The following is a 16,285-nucleotide window of genomic DNA, read 5'->3' as shown; positions in this document are numbered from 1 at the left end:
GTAGAAGAGGAATGAAGTTGTGCTTCTTGTGCACTCTAGATGGGAGGATACCAGCAATGTGATCTCCCTCTCATGGCCTTACTGCTCTACTGCTCCTTCCTTCCCTTACATCTACTCACTTGGGATCTTTCTGTGATGGCCATACACTTTTTCCATTAATGTTTTGATGGAGTAAGTGGATTATGTCAGTTCTACAGGGAATCTATTAGCAACCCACGTGCCGCTCAAGATCTCCTTGGCAGACTGTGTGAGTTCCATGTGGCAGGTGACCAATTCACTCCAAGACTGGTCAGCTGAACCTCTCCTGAAACTACCTGTGCCGATTATTTTAACTATGTTATTTAAATATCCTATTGAAGGATAGTTTGATTCACAGAAAGAGTTTTCACTGTGCCTCTTCTACTTCCCACATGCTGGCTGATTTTCTCTGCCAGGGCTGCCATTCCTGTTGCTGCCTCTATTCCTACGCTCTGTATTTTTCCCTCTGTTTCTGCCTTCTAATGCATCTCTCCTGTTTTCTACTTTTCTATCCCCTTCAGTCGAGACAACTCCTGGAAATAATAAGCTTAACTTCTTCCTCTGTTCCTTTCTTTTCGTTTTCAACTTGGGAGTTTGGATTCAGCGGTTGTAAATCAGGTTAACTAGAGGCCATAATAAAGAAACCAGCTCCCTTTCCCAGACATTCTCTGAAAGGCTCATGAGTTCTATCTCATCCTAGTAACTCTCATGACCACTCATCCCTGTGGGGAACTAGTGGCCAGTTTGTCCTTCTAAGGGGTAGACAATTCTGAGCTAAGTCTAACCGAAATGAGACACCTGCAAAAATGCAATCCCATGTGTTCTTAGCCTGATCTTTTCACAACTCCTACTTAAGGCTCCTTGCTATGGACAACTCTTCTTCCAAGAGGCATTATCCCTCATTTCTCTAGTCTATCGCACTACCATTGCTTTAGGAACCACACGTGTACACCCACAATCCTGGGAAACTAAAAAAAAATTAAGTGAACTACCTGCCATTTCGCATAATGGCATACTTTATTTAAAAACCTTGCACTTTTGCTTTCTGTGTGTTCACACGTCTTCACTAAAAGGTTTTTTGTGTGTGATGACAAGAACCCAGGGTCTTCTCTTATTCAACAACTCAACCTTGAAACCATTGATCCTGAGCACCAGGGGCTTCCTAGACAGGTCATCTGTGACTTGAAACATTTTCATAGGCAGACTAGAGATTCCTGATATACTTTATGAACTACCTAGTCAGTTGTAGTCTGATGCCCATTGGGTGTATTGTTCTGGTCCTTCTGAATGGGTCCAGGACATTAAGGCTTGAGGGCCAACTGCCTTCCACTGCCAGGCACAGCCATCAGAGCTCCTACTCTGTGGTAGGAATAGAGGAGGCAGCAGCTTGGTGTCTCACACAGGGTCCCAATAGCACAGCAATATTACAGAGAGGCCATAGGTAAACCATGGGTCTGAAGAGTTTTGAGCAGAGACAAATGGTTCTAGAAAATCTTACCAGATGAGGCCCAGGAGACTTTCATCCCAACAGTGAGAGATAGCAATAGAAACTTGGCCACTCATGGACTGGGACAACTCTCCCTCTAAGCCTGGAAAAGGTTTTGGATAGGGAGAGTCCAAACTCCTGAGCAGAATGAGGAAAGGGATTCCATTAGCAAGAACAGGTTCTCCTGAAGAATAAAACATAGGCAACCCTGTGTTAGCTGGATGTTGTGGTTTGCAAATCATCTGTGCAACCACCATGGTTCGCTATGAGAGTGAACAGGATGACATAGCACAGATAGCTTCTGCCCTTTTTTTGGAGCAGTGGCAACGTATGTGTTCATGGACCTTTGTGGGCAAAATTATTTATTTGATAACCACTCTTATAGGTAATTTTTAGTTTTCTGAGAATTATTAGAAATAGTGTGAACTACAGGAATCTGTTTTATTTGAGCATGAGTTCAAGCAAGGGTGGATTCACAGACTAAGATATCCTAGCATATGTTTCAGGCCAGGCTATCATGTGATTTTCCTGCTGGGATACAGAGGATCCCATGTAAGGCCGTCTCTAGGACTCTGGGAGCTGAGTACAGACAGAAGCCTATGAAACCAGTATGCTGTGCTTGAGAGACCCACAACTCCCTATCTTGGACTCAAGTGCCCAGTAATGCAGGCCGTGCAGGAGAGAACCAGCCCTCTGGTGTGAGGGCTCTCTCTCAGCAGAGAAGACCAGTGCTCTTCACTCTGATACTCTTAGTCTCTTCCCCTGGCCCAAGTGACACTTGGCTCCAGAAGGCTTCTTTGCTGTCCACTTCAATTTCTGTCCATCCCATTACTGAACTTTCAGAAATTCTTAGAATGCAGAACAGTATAGACCCTTCAGTCAGAGACCCAGACCTGGAGCATTCTGCCTCCTAAAGGTTGGAAAAACCATTTCTGGTGTCACATGGTGCCTAACCTGGTGACCAAAGCTGTGGTGGACATGAGCTAGGGGTCAACCAGAAGCTTCCAGGCTCTCAGGCTTTGTGGGTTTGTGTGTCTTTTGTTGTGGCTGCTTTATGCTAAATGGAATATGAGATGCCTGTTATTGTCCATAGCTGTACTTCGTTCATGAGCAGTATCATCACTTGGTCTGAAAACTGATGCAATCCCCTACAGTCCTTCTCCAATGTCTGCTAGCTCCTGAAGACCCCAACCCACTCCAGATGAATGTTTGCGAAAAGTGCAATGTTTTGCAGGCTTCTGGAAAGGGCAAGTGATCACTGTTTAATGGCATATTGAAAGCAAGGCTAAGCCTTCTCCCATGTCTGCCAACAGAAAAGGGACAAGTTATCAGCAATTTACCACTTTCCTAATTAAGGAAAACAGAACTCTCTGCTTTCTGTGGAAAAAAAGGAAAAAGATGTAAAAAAAGAAACAAGAGTTATGCTGCCTCAGGGTTTCCCACTATTTAGCGTTTTTGTTCTCAGCATACTCTGCTATTTTTAACATTCCAGAAATCTTTGAGCACATTCACTGTGGTGCTAATGATTTTCTCCAGGAACATTAGATGGGAAACTTCAGGTTTCAAATGGAATCAAACCTTCTTGGTCTATCCATCGCTAAAGTAAAAGCTGTCAAAGGCTTCATGTTTTCTGATTTTACACAAAACGTCCATAAGGATACAGAGGGCAGATAACTGAGATTCAAGGTGGTTTCCACTTGTTTAAGGTCTCTTAGATAATAATTGTGTCTGCATATCCTGAGCATATCTCTGCCATTTGCTTTCAGGTAACTTTGAAGAACTTATCCAAACCAAGAGCCTTCTGTCCACCTGTGCAGTTGGGATCTCCTTTGTGGGCTGTTGTAACAGTTCCAAGGATAATGTTGGTGGAGACTCTGATGCAGCATCAAAGGGGCACGTGTTGAAAAGGTGTGTGTTACTATTGGTGAGGGTGTTCTTTCATAGGAAACCTGTTCTCTCCAGCTGCAAAGCTATAACTTCTCCTCCCCAGTCCTTTGGAGCCTAGACATAAAGCTTCGACACCTGACTGCCATGCAGGAGTGTTCCCTTACCTACTTGATTGATGCCTCCATTGATGGGGAGATCCTTCTTTAATTTCAGCTGGGCTGTGCACAGATGGACTATGTCTGATGAACAGATCTTCTGTGGTACCTTCCCTGGTGGCTCATATTAAGCATTTACTCCCTTCGGAATTTGTCCCAATAACTTCAAAACAGAATGAATATATGTGTCTGTGTTCATATGCCAGGCTATCACAAAGCAAGTGAGGGGAAACTGAGAGTGAGAGGACACTGTTTCTCACAGCCACGTATTGTGTATGCTGTGAAATCATTTTTCAGTTCTCTGGACCCAATCCAAGAAGAACCCAGAGCATACACATGATGCAACTCCATCTGGCAGGGAAGATCCTCAAATCTATGATCCTAAGAGACATCTGTGTGTCGAGAGGGGACTTGAGGAAGGGCTGATGTGCCACTGAGAAAAAAGGGAAACAAGTGACTTCATAATGACACACAAAGCAAATGGGCAGAGTATATCAGTACTGACAAGAGAAGACTGAGGTTATATATCCTGTGCAGCTCCTGTGGGCACACCTGGGACTGAGGTAAATTCAGAAGGAAGAAAATCTCACTTACTAACATAGAACTCTTGGGCAAACATCAGCCTACACTGGTATGGTGGATCCTTGCACTTTCCTTTTGCCTACTTCTTCTGGACTTTTCTTTTCTCTTTCTCCTTTAGAATCAGCAACATATAGTGGTCTGGGGGTAAGTAGGAAGAAGAAACAGTAACACAAGAGACCCAGACACTGTGACCAGGCAAAATGGAGGCCTGCTAGTCTCAGGTGCCTCAATAAGTAGGATTATGTGTGAGCGACACTTCCTGGCTAAGGCTACTTCTTGGTATGGCGGCCCACATAGTCAGACAGGATTCCAAAGGAACATCACCAACCCTACAGATTAGTCTGAGACCTCACATGTGACTACCGGTGTACTTTCATGCACACATCTCCCCTCTGATCACCATCTCAGCTCTGTGGACACTACAGAAAGAAGCACTCCCTTTTCTGAAAGGTTAGGCAGAGCACCACAAAGACAGACAAACTGTTTACAGGAACACATGAGTTGTTTATTTAGGCCATATGGTTGTGAAAGAAAAGTGCTTAATAGATGGTTCTTCGGATGAGAAGGTTCTTGGAAATGCCTTCCTAGTTGTCAGAGATTTCCCCACTTATTTTTTTTATATCATCAACAAATGCAGTCCACAAAGATGCCTGTCTGAGGGCTTTAGCCAGTGTGTGGGTTGCCAAATATGAGTTGAGGTAGCAAGCAATGAGACATGGATTTGTTGTCCACTTTCCAAGACACTGAAGGAGCTAGACATGTTAGAGAGTGTTGACATGGGCCTATCTAGGGCTGAGTTTATATTCCTCAATTGCAAGAATTCGAGAGGTTCAAAGAATGCCCTGATAATGGCTTTCTACTTTGGTTTCAGCTAATTCTACAGGAAGCTGTTAGAGTGGTCATGTGTTCAGTGTAAACATTTTGGCCAAGGTTGTTATCTATTTTAGCTTAAATAATACTTTGCAGGAATGTGCAATCAAAACAGGAGTCAGGTAGCTTGTGCTTGAGTTTAGAAGGATTGTTGCTATTAAATAAGGTAAGATGAACTTCTTCCAAGAGATGGAGTCTGCTAAAAAATGGCACTGGGCAACGGGGACTCACACTTATAATCCTAGCTGTGCAGATAGGACAACACCCATCCCTAGTGTTCAAGCCCCACGGCCAACAACACCACCTCCACAAAAAATGGAGTACACTCGAGGAATATTATGGTGGAGTCCTCTAAAGAACAGTTCCTTGGGGGCTAATTTGGTGAGACCACTGCTCTAGGGAAGCTGAAGCAGGAAAGACTGCTGGAGGAGGGATGGAGTTGTACAGTTTGTAAGGGAAGGTTGGTTTCAGGAGCATGTAGGCATTTCAGTAATTAGTTCATACAGTTTTGAAGACAGTGACAAAGGGTCTTAAAGTGAGAAGTCGGTTGGCCAGTATTTTGTTGAGAAGTTTTCCATCGATGTTCATCAGAGAAATAGGTCTATAGTCCTCTTTCTTTGATGAATCTCTGGTTTGGGGATGAGGGTTATGCTGGCTTCATCGAATGAGTTTGGTAAAGATCCTTCATTTTCAATTTCATTGAAGAGCTTGAAGAGTATTGGTGTTAGCTCTGCTTTGAAGACCTTATAGAATTCAGCTGTGAATCCATCTGGCCCTGGGCTTTTTTTAGGTGGAAGTTCTCTTATTGCCATTTCTATTTCAGAGCTTGAAATAGGCCTGTTTAGTTGGGTTAGTTCTTGGTTCAGTGGGGGTATGTTAATATTGGCTAGGAATTCATCCATTTCTTCTAGATTCTCAAATTTGTTGGTGTAAAAGTTTGAGAAGTATTCCCTCATGATATTCTGGATCTTGGTAATTTCTGTTGTGATTTTACCATATTTGACTGCGATTTTGTTTATTTCAGTATGCTCTCTTCTTTTTTTGGTAAGATTTTCTACGGGTTTGTCAATTTTGTTAATTCTTTCAAAGAGCCAACTCCTTGTTTCGTTAATTCTTTCTATAGTTTTTTTGGATTCCAAATCATTCAATTCTGCTTTGATTTTAATAATTTGCTTCCGTCTACTGGGATTAGGGTTGGTTTGTTGCTCTTTTTCCAGGAGCTTAAGGTGAGACATTTTTCCAACTTGTTGTTGTAGGCACTCAGAGCTATAAATTTTCCTCTGAGTACTGCCTTTGCTGTGTCCCAAAGGAGTTGGTATTTTGTGTGCTCCTTGTCATTAAATTTCATAAAATGTTGGATTTCTGTTCTGATCTCTTTGATGAGCCATTGGTGATTTTGCCCGGTTTGTTTGTTTTTAGGTGTCCAAAAAAGTCATCTGTGGCCTCCATAGACTGACTGCATCCTCTTTTAAAATAAATCCTAGGTTCAGGAACTTTGAACCACAAGTACATAATTGACAGCCATTTCTGACTATATTACAACACAAATTGTCAATGGTATTTAAAGAATCCTATAGACTCTACTCCCAAGCTCCTTGAGCTGATTCAAAACTTTGGAAGAGTAGCAGGCTATAAAATCAATCCTCAAAATCAACTGCCTTCCTTTACGCCAACAGTGAGAGGAATGAGGCAATAATCAGGAAAGTAACTCCTTTCACAATAGCCTCAAAGAAAATAAAGTACCTAGGTATTAGCTTAACTAAGAATGTAAAGGACCTTTTTGATGAAAACTTTAAAACCCTAAAAAAGGAAATTAAAGCAGAACTAAGGAAATGGAAAAACCTCCCATGCTCCTGGATTGGAAGAATCAACATCATGAAAATGACAATCTTGCCAAGGGCTATCTACAAATTCAATGCAATACCCATCAATATCCCAATGGCATTCTTTAAAGAAATAGAAGAGGCAATCCAAAATTTCATATTGCAAAAACACTTCTTAGCAGAAAGAACAGCGCCGGAGGAATTTCAATTCCAAGCTTTAGAGGCTATTACAGAGCTATAATTATCAAAACAGCTTGGTACTGGCACAAGAACAGGTCTGAAGACCAATGGAATAGAACTGAGGACCCAGATACTATACCACAGACCTATAGCCACCTAATCTTTGACAAGGGAGCCAAAGAAATAGAATGGAAGAAAGACAGCCTCTTCAACAAGTTATGATGGCAGAACTGGTTAAGCACCTGCAGAAGACAAAAGTTGGATCGTTATTTGTCACCCTGCACTAGAATTAACTCCAAATGGATCAAAGACCTGGAGGTAAAAGCTGACACACTGAAAACTGTACAAGAAGGAACAGGAGATACACTAGGCCTCCCTGGCACAGGTCGAAACTTTTTTAGTAAGGACCAAGAATCACAGGAAATAAGAGAAAGGCTGGATAAGTGGATTGCATTAAACTGCGGAGCTTTTGTATGGCAAAGGACATAGCTAGTAAACTAATTAGGAAGCCTACAGAGTGGGAGAAAATCTTCAACAACCAAACAATGGACAAAGGCCTCATATCTAAAATAAATCAACAGTTCAAAAAATTGAATCACTCCAAAACTGATGGCCAAAGTAACATCCATACCATTAAAAGATGGGCCAAAGACTTAAAGAGAGTCTTCTCTGAAGAAGAAATAAGAATTGGCTATAGACACATGAAGAAATGCTCGGCATCTCTGGTCATAAAAGAAATGCAAATCAAAATAACTCTCAGATTCCACCTCACTCCAGTTAGAATGGCCAGGAATCAGAAAACTAATAACAACAAATGCTGGAGGGGATGTGGCCAGGAGGGATCACTACTACACTGTTGGTGGGAATGCAAACTCATTCAATCACTATGGGAAGCAGTATGGCAGTGCCTCAAGAGGCTAAACATAGAGTTCCCTTATGACCCAGCAATTCCACTACTTCGCATTTATCCAACCATCCAGAAATGAGGGCATACTAAATCCACTACCTCAACAATGTTCATTGCAGCATTATTCACCATAGCAAAAATATGGAACCAACTTAGATGTCCCTCAGTTGATGAGTGGATCAACAAGTTGTGGTATTTGTACACAATGGAATTCTATGCTGCTTTCAGGGAAAACGACATCGCCCCATTTGTGAGGAAATGGAAAGTCTTAGAAAAAATCATATTAAGTGAAGTAAGCCAGACTCAAAGAAGTTAGGCTCAATGGTTTCCATCATTTGTCATAGTCATTAGAAACCTTGGGCTCCTTATTAAGAAAGTTTAGCCCTGTGCCAAGGAGACCTAGTGTATGCCTTCTTGATCCATTTGGAGTTAATCCTGGTACAGTATGAGAAAACAAGGATCCCACTTTAGTTTTCTGCAGGTACTTAACCAGTTCTACCAGCACCACTTCTTGAAGAGATTGTCTTTCTTCCATTGTGTATCCCTCTCTTCCTTTCTTTCTTTCCTTCCTGCTTGCTTGCTTAGTTTCTTGTCATCCATTCTGGGGCTTGAACTCTGAACCCTGCCCCTGAGCTCTTCAGCTCAAGGTTAGTGGTCTACCACCTTGTACCATACACCCACTTAACAGATGCTTTCATGCTTAAGAAGTGAGCATTAGGTTATTGTAATATGAAATAATCATCATTTGTGTATTATTCCTCTAAACTTTTATTTTTCCACATGCATAAAATTATCCTTGCTTGGAGTCATACATCCAGCCCAAGTACTACAGGAAATCTTCATTCTATAAGCTAGAGGCTGTGAAGAGAAACACAATAGTAGATAAAAGCCCCTGAGGTTGAAAAGCCATTTTGTGGGAAAAAAATAAAACAACCTTGTTAAATGACTGAAGATTAATCTTAAGAATGAGTGTGGGCTCTGGTCCATATGATTAGCAATCTCTGTGATAGTTACATTTTCTCAGGTGAATACGAGGGCTTAAGAACCTACATTACATCCATCTGTACCCATCTATTTCACATCGATGTTTGACTGACAGTGACATATTCTGCCCTCTCCTGTCATTCTTTTTTTTGCCAGTCCTGGGCTTGAGCTCAGGGCCTGAGCACTGTCCTTGGACTTTCTCAAGGCTAGAGCTCTACCACTTGAGCCTCAGCACCACTTCTGGCTTTTTGCCATGTATGAGGGGTACTGAGGAATCGAACCCGGGTCTTCATGCATGCTTGGCAAGCACTCTACCACTAGGCCAAACTCTCGGCCCCTCTCCTGTCATTCTTATGTCCTTATTTGCCTATTGGCGTTTGCTCATCTTCTTTTAAATGGAATTGTATTACCCAGGAACTGTACAGAGAAGGTACAGTTACAGATGTAAGGTAGTACATTTCTTGTCAGACATTGTTACCCTCTCCCACGTTTTTATCCCACTTTCTCTCACACCACCGTTTGTTATGAAGTTCATTTCCAAGTATTGTCTTGTGGGTATTGCTGTTGCATTGGTTCACCCCGTGTCCTTTGTCTCACCATTTTATTGTTCCCTTCCCTTCCCTAATTCAGATAATCATATATACAATATACTGGGCAGCAAAATCAATTACAGGAAGCACAGGGGATAAAACACCTGGGAGCGGGGGAGAATGAAAGAGAAAATAAATAACTTCGCATAGTAGCTTAGAACCAGCAACCACAAAGAAAAACCTCTTGTTTCCATACCATGGAGTTCATTTCACTTAGAATAATCTTATATGTCAAATGTACACAGCTATTGACTATTGTGAATCTCTGGTAGGACTATCCTAGAGATACAGTAATTATAATTGTGGGAAAATGTACCCTGATTTTGTGCCCAAGCTGCTCAAAACTAATCCTTAGATTTCAGTCTTCTGGGTAGCTAGAATAAATGGCATATGGTGTGGGTAGAGCCGGTCAGATCTGGCCGAGTATGCTAGAGGACAGCAGAAGCATACTTCCTGCTCATAGAGATGTCGCCCACAGGCACGTCTGTCTAGCTTGCCAGCCATGAGCTGTCCATGCTCCCTGCACTCCCCCAAAGGACCAAGTGCCTTATTCAACTCCCTGCTAGGTGATTGGTGGGGGAGGCTCAGGAGGTTGGGGTGCTGGGACTTTATAATTCCTGATCGAGAGACCTCCTCACAATCATCCTCCCGGTGTGTGTACTGTGTGCACGTTGTTCACACTTACCCCCTGCCAGAGAGCTAGCCCCACAATATGACACTTCCAGCACTTTTAATACTTGTTAAAATGGTAAATAGGGATCTGTGACCCTCATGAGGAAGGGATACCTGCTTGGTTTGGTGGAGGGAGGCTTCTTTGTGTGGAGATCAGCCAAATTCACATGCCATTTCCAAGTAATGTGATAGGTAAATTCAAACACTAGGCTATAACCCTACTGGCTACCTGTGTGTGGCTGAAGCTGGCTATATCATCCCTTCTGTGTATGTAACAATCCCATTGGTTACCTGTGTGTGGCCAAACCATGGGTTTTGAACTTAAAAACCCTGGGTGAGAACTGCTCAGGGTCACAGTGTCAGCTCCCAAGTCTGGACCATGTCCTTGGCCAGTCAGTTCATTATCTACTTCCCCAATAAATTCACCTTTAAAAGAAATGGTAAGGTGGGGGCCAGGAGTTTGACCTAGTGGTAGAGTGCTTGCCTAGACCTGGATTGAATTCCTCAGTATCACATATATAGAAAAAAGCTGGAAATGGTGCTGAGGCTCAAGTGGTAGGGTTCTAGCCTTGAGAAAGTCCAGGGACAGTGTTCAGGCCTTGAGCTCAAGCCCAGAACTGGCAGAAAAACAAATAGTAAAGTGCCAGGTGCATATGGTGTGATGTAGTCCAATAACTCTCAAGAATCCAAAGGCTGAGGTCAGAACATTAGGGCCTTGAGCCATCCTGGATTGACAAATCCTGCAGTCTGTTCACCTCCAAAAGAAAAAGTGGAGGTGCAGCTTTATAGCTTGTACAGTGCAAGCCCAGAGCAGGAAGCCCTGAATCAAATCTTAGTACAAAGAGAAGAATTCAAGCAAATAGAAAAAAGAGAAAAGAAAGTATCTCTGTCTTCTCACTCATTGATTCTGTCTCAAAATTTAAACAATTCTGTACTTGGGAAGCTGGAACTGTTGGTCCTGACACTTTGGTCAGGACACATTGGTCTCTGCTCAGCTTTCATCATATCCAAACAGGCGGCTAACTCTTACAAGAGACTGAGTGTATCTGCAAGTAGAATTGCCTTTCATGTGTGGACTTGTCATCTTTTGACAAATACAAGTCAAAAAAGTTATAATCCTTAAATTCTGTTCTCTTTCTTCCCCACTTCTGGTAGCTCCCTGCTTGAGAGGGAAGATTTGTGTTATAAGTTTATTATGCCAGCTGCAAGTTCAAAGAGTTCCAAGTTCTCTGAACAGTCTTCTTTACTATTAACTACTGTCACTGAACCTGCAGGTCTGCATGCAGATCAGAAACCAATTTCTCAGGCCTGTACTCATTCATAGCATAGTTGCTTAATGAACCAGTGAATAATTTGGAGATTGAATAATTTGGAGAGTGGATAATTTGGAGATTGGAGATATAAAAATACATGAAGAACAGAAATATTTGGGACTGGAGAGATAAAATTACAAGGGCTTCTACCTGGCTTTGCCAACAGGTTGACAGTAATGAATGAAGTCTCTTGCCAGCCAAGAGTGACTTCTGGACACTGGTGCTTTGCAGCTCCTGATCAGAAACATGGATCTTGATGCCAGACTTGGGAATCAATTTGAGGACCTGCCAAGGGTATAGGAGGCTGGCCATCACAGTGTAGTCCAGAGTCCTTGTCAGTTCATGTGATTGGACAAAATGGCTTGGAGTAGCCAACACATAGTCCAGATGCAGAGGTTTGGGGAAAAGCAACCAAGGAAAACTGAACAAATCTGCCTATGCATGTAGATGAGTCTCTGCCCACTTCTCACCTACCCAAAGCCACATGGCCCTAATGAACCTCAGACAGGAGAGGTAACATTGCTTTCATCAAGGGTAGATAGAAATGGTAGAGCATTTGGGTGACTTGTTCCTGCAAGCCTAGGCTCAGGAGTCCTATCAATCACATTTTTGAAGAGATGTATGACAAGGTTTTTACCTATATATCCATTAACTATCTTAATGTTAGGCAATATGTTCAATATGTGCAACTTAATCCTCACAAAACTCTTATGATTGAGTATTCTGATTTTAATAGTACAAAATGTACCCAGAGAGTATGTGGTTGCTTTTTATGTAAAATGGAGCTGAGACGTGAATGTACATAGGGTGTTGGAGTTTTTTTTTGCCAGTCATGGACTTCAATGCATGGCCTAAGCACAGTCCTTGGACTTTCAGAAGGCTAGAGCTCCACCACTTGAGCCCCAGTACCACTTCTGGCATTTTTTCTATGTGTGTGGTACCAAGGAATCAAACCTGGGTCTTTATGCATGCTCGGCAAGCACTCTACCACTAGGCTAGACTCCCAGACCTTGTAGTTCCCTTTTAACTCACCTACAATCTGCACAGCCCGCACTCAAAATGAACTATCACTCAAGCCCAATAATATTCAAGAGAAAAGGGAAAATAAGCTTCTTGTTTGAGTAACAGTAAATGGGACAAAATCAAATACCTGCAGAAATCACTGCCTAAGTAACAACTGCTCTGGAGTAACTGCCTGTAACAGTTAGGTAGTCTCGAAGAGACTCTACTAAGGTTTGTAAATTCAGGAGATTGTATCTTGTCAAGCACACCCAAGAAGCCTGCAATACCTGGTTAAGAGGAAAGCTGGGCAGCAATTTTTGAATGTTGTCAGAATAGTAGGTGTGCCAGTGCTAGTGAACCTGGGTTGCACAATCAGAATAGTTCCAGGATCTCAGTTCTATATGGAGCCACTATATTTCCAAGCGTTGGTTTCCATGACAGATACAGTATCTACTCTACAAACCTGGCATCCCTGTCAGGAATTCAAGGAGGGAAGGACTGTATCACTCAACAGACCCAGACAGGACAATCACACTTTCTCCAAGAAAAGCTTATCCAGACTCCAAAGGAAGGAAGACCAAAGATATAGAAAGTGTGTCCTCACCAGTACTCCTCAAACTGAACAGAAAATATAAAGGAAAGGAACACTACAAACCAAACCACATCTACTGAAGCCTGTGTTATCCCAATTCCAAAGCAGTCCAGGGTACAATGGAAAACAGAACTTTTATACATTTATTTCTTCCATGAATAAAGAGGCAAAAAATGTCCTTAAAAACAAGCTTACAGGGCCTGCAGTTTGGCGTAGTGGTAGAGTGCTTGTGTAGCATGCACAAAAAACAAGGTCCATTTCTCCAGTACAACATACACAGAAAAAGTAGAAGTGCTGCTGCCGCTCAAGTGGTAGAGCTCTAGCCTTGAGAAAGTCCAAGGACAGTGCTCAGGCCCTGAGCTCAAGGCCCACGACTGGCAAAAAACAAACAAACAAACGAACAAAACCAACAACAACAAAAACTGTTTGTATTACCCCAACCATCCTGCCCCAATGGTGGTACTGTGGTTGAACTCAGGACCGTTTACTTTTAAGGAAGGAACTCTTATTGCTTTCCGAGGTTTCTATTCGCTCCCCACTCATTTCAACCACAGTGCTGGAATTCCTAGCGAGAGCAGTAAGACAAGAGAAACATATAAAGGGTATCCAAATAGGAAGAGAAGAAAATCTATTCCTTTTTGTAGACAACATGATCCTGTATTTAAAGAACCCTATAGATTTCCTCATCCTAGCTACATGAGTTGGTTTGGAAGTTTGGCAAAGTAGCAGGTCATAAAATCAACCCACAAAAGCAATATCCGCAGTTGGGGCACTGGACCCCGAGGAGCTTAAGAGCTGTGAGTGCCATGACAGCGAAGTTGGGGACCGGCTCCTGGGCGAGTCGGCAGCGTCCGGGGCAGCCTGAGCTCGGAGGACGCGGGCCCGGCAGGAAGTGGCCTTCCAAGGGCTTGCAAGGGAAGTTTCTTGCCAGCCTGGGTAGTGGTGTGCTCTGTGAGCTGCTCTGCAGCGTCCAGCACCACAAGCAAGTGCGTAACTATCTCATGGCAGCAGAAAGCTGGGTGAGAGCAAGGGGCTGCATGGACTGACCAAAGAGATGGTAACAATAAAAGTCATGAATAAGAAGGGAGCCAAGAAGGACACTTATGTCATCCAAAATCTGAGGGGAGAGGAGCAGATCTAACAGATGATCCGCCACGCCAACATCACACAGCTGCTGGGTATTATCTCGTGTTGGAGCTGTGTCCGGTGGCAACTTAACACCAAACAAGTGACTTATGACAAGAGGCTGGAGGAGTCGCAAGCCCCAAGATGCATCTGGCAGCTCGTCTCCGTAGCGGAATGTCTGCGCGGGGCTGGGGTGGTGCACGGAGACCTGAAAATACAGAATTTGGTATTGGATGAAGACAATATCAAGCTCATTGACGTCGGATTGACCAACGGTGCAGCGATTCTGCATTATTCGGACCCCTTCAGCACCCAGTGTGGGGGTCCTGCCTGTGCTGCGCCCGAACTGCTGGCCAGGAAGAAATATGACCCCCAATTCGATGTCTACTCCATTGGCGTGAACCTGGACTTCATGTTGGCTAGGATCCTCCCTTTCACTGTGGAGCCTTTCAGCCCAAAGGCTTTATACCAGAAGATGGTGGGCAAAGAAATGAAGCCCCTCCCCATCGAGCTCTTCACAGGGGCCATCAATTTCCTTCCCTCTCTCCTGACCCCGTGAAGAGGACCAATATCCACCAGGCACTGGCAAATTGCAGCTGAATGAGAATTACAGAGGCAAAGTGCCCTATAATGTCACCTTATCTCTGCAGGATTTCTCTGAAAGGCCTGAGTCCCCAGCATGGTGCTGCACATGTCTGAGAAGCCGGGCTAAAAAATAGCGATGTCATGAACACAATGCTGTCCAACCATGCCTGCCACGTCCTTGCCATCGACTCCCTCCTAAACAAGGAACGCGATCTCTACTTGTCAGGAAACTCTGAAATCCAGAACACCGTGTGCTCCATTTACAAGACCAGCTCTACCAGACACAGGAGCCCTACCAAGAGGCAGTGGACACCGGAAAAGACTTGGAAAGCCATGCTGCTGTGCAGGATAAGAAGCCCAAAGAACAAGAAAAGAGGGCATTTTCTTCATCAGATTTTCCAGTAAGTTGGACAGGAACCTGCCCTCATACAAAGCACCCTCGCTGTCCCTCCTCTCACAGATTCAGAACATCAAAGCCCTGCTGAAGGACCTGAAGGCCTCGAGGTCTGCCACCCCTGACAATGATTCCTTTGGTTGCCACAATGCTTTCCACAAAACCTCTGATTCTAGTTGGGTGGCACCATCTTCCGTGGAGTTCATCCCCGTCTCACCTCCCAGGAGATGAAGAAAGCACAGCCCCAGCAGCTAGGGCCCGGCAATGCTGGCATCCTTCCCGAGGTAGACCCCCATCCCACGGGGTACGCTCCTTTGAGTCTGTCGATCGCAACGACCACATAGAACTGTTGTCTCCCCAACACTACAGGATCCTGAACAAACCTGTGAGGAATCCCAGCGACAGGACACTCCAGGGCTCTTGTCGGGAAGTAGGTCACCTCTCCAGACCCCGTAGCATCCCACCCTGGTCTCATGAAGATAGGAGCAGCCTCCCAAAAGAGGAATGGGTGTGTTCCCCACCTCCTGTTCCCCGAAGTGGCCCCGTGCAGCCCCTGAGGTGCCCCATCTGTGTGAAGAGCCGAGGCAGGTTCTCCAGGATGGGCACTGGCTATATGTGAGCAAGCGACACCAGAGCCTGAAGGCCTCTGCGGAGGGGTCCCTGGAGGCCAGCATGCCCCTGCTGCAACCCACTGGACCCAGCAGCCTTTCCTTTGACATGGCTGTGTTTTAAGAAGCGAAAAGAATGGTTGCAAAACAAAACAACACCACAGCTAAAAGAACATATGTAATGATCAAGTGGATTTCATTCCAGGATGCTGGGAATAATCCAGATTATAAAAATCAATAAATTAATTATAACAAATAAGCAGATTAAACAAAAAAAGAAAGGCACAAAATCATCTCAAGTAATTCAACATCCCTGGCGCTGGGAATTTGGCCTAGTGGTAGAGTGCTTGCCTAGCATGCACAGAAATGTGAGATCAAGTTTTCGGTGCCACATATATAGAAAAAAGCCAGAAGTGGTGCTGTGGCTCAAGTGGTAGAGCTCTAGCCTTGAGAAAGTCCAAGGACAGTGCTCAGGTCCAGGACTGGCAAAAAAATTCAAACATCCCTTCACA

At 43.8% G+C, this 16,285-nt stretch overlaps 1 pseudogene; it reads left to right on the top strand.

The window, feature by feature from the left end:
• Positions 1-1,759: 1,759 nt before the first annotated feature.
• Positions 1,760-15,897, top strand: LOC150040285 (hormonally up-regulated neu tumor-associated kinase-like; annotated as a pseudogene).
• The last annotated feature ends 388 nt before the right edge of the window (positions 15,898-16,285 follow it).

Source organism: Megascapheus bottae, chromosome Y (genome assembly GCF_031878675.1).
Source record: "Megascapheus bottae isolate mThoBot1 chromosome Y, mThoBot2.hap1, whole genome shotgun sequence".
Classification (NCBI taxonomy): Eukaryota; Metazoa; Chordata; class Mammalia; order Rodentia; family Geomyidae; genus Megascapheus; species Megascapheus bottae.
This window is presented reverse-complemented; position numbering and strand designations above follow the sequence as displayed.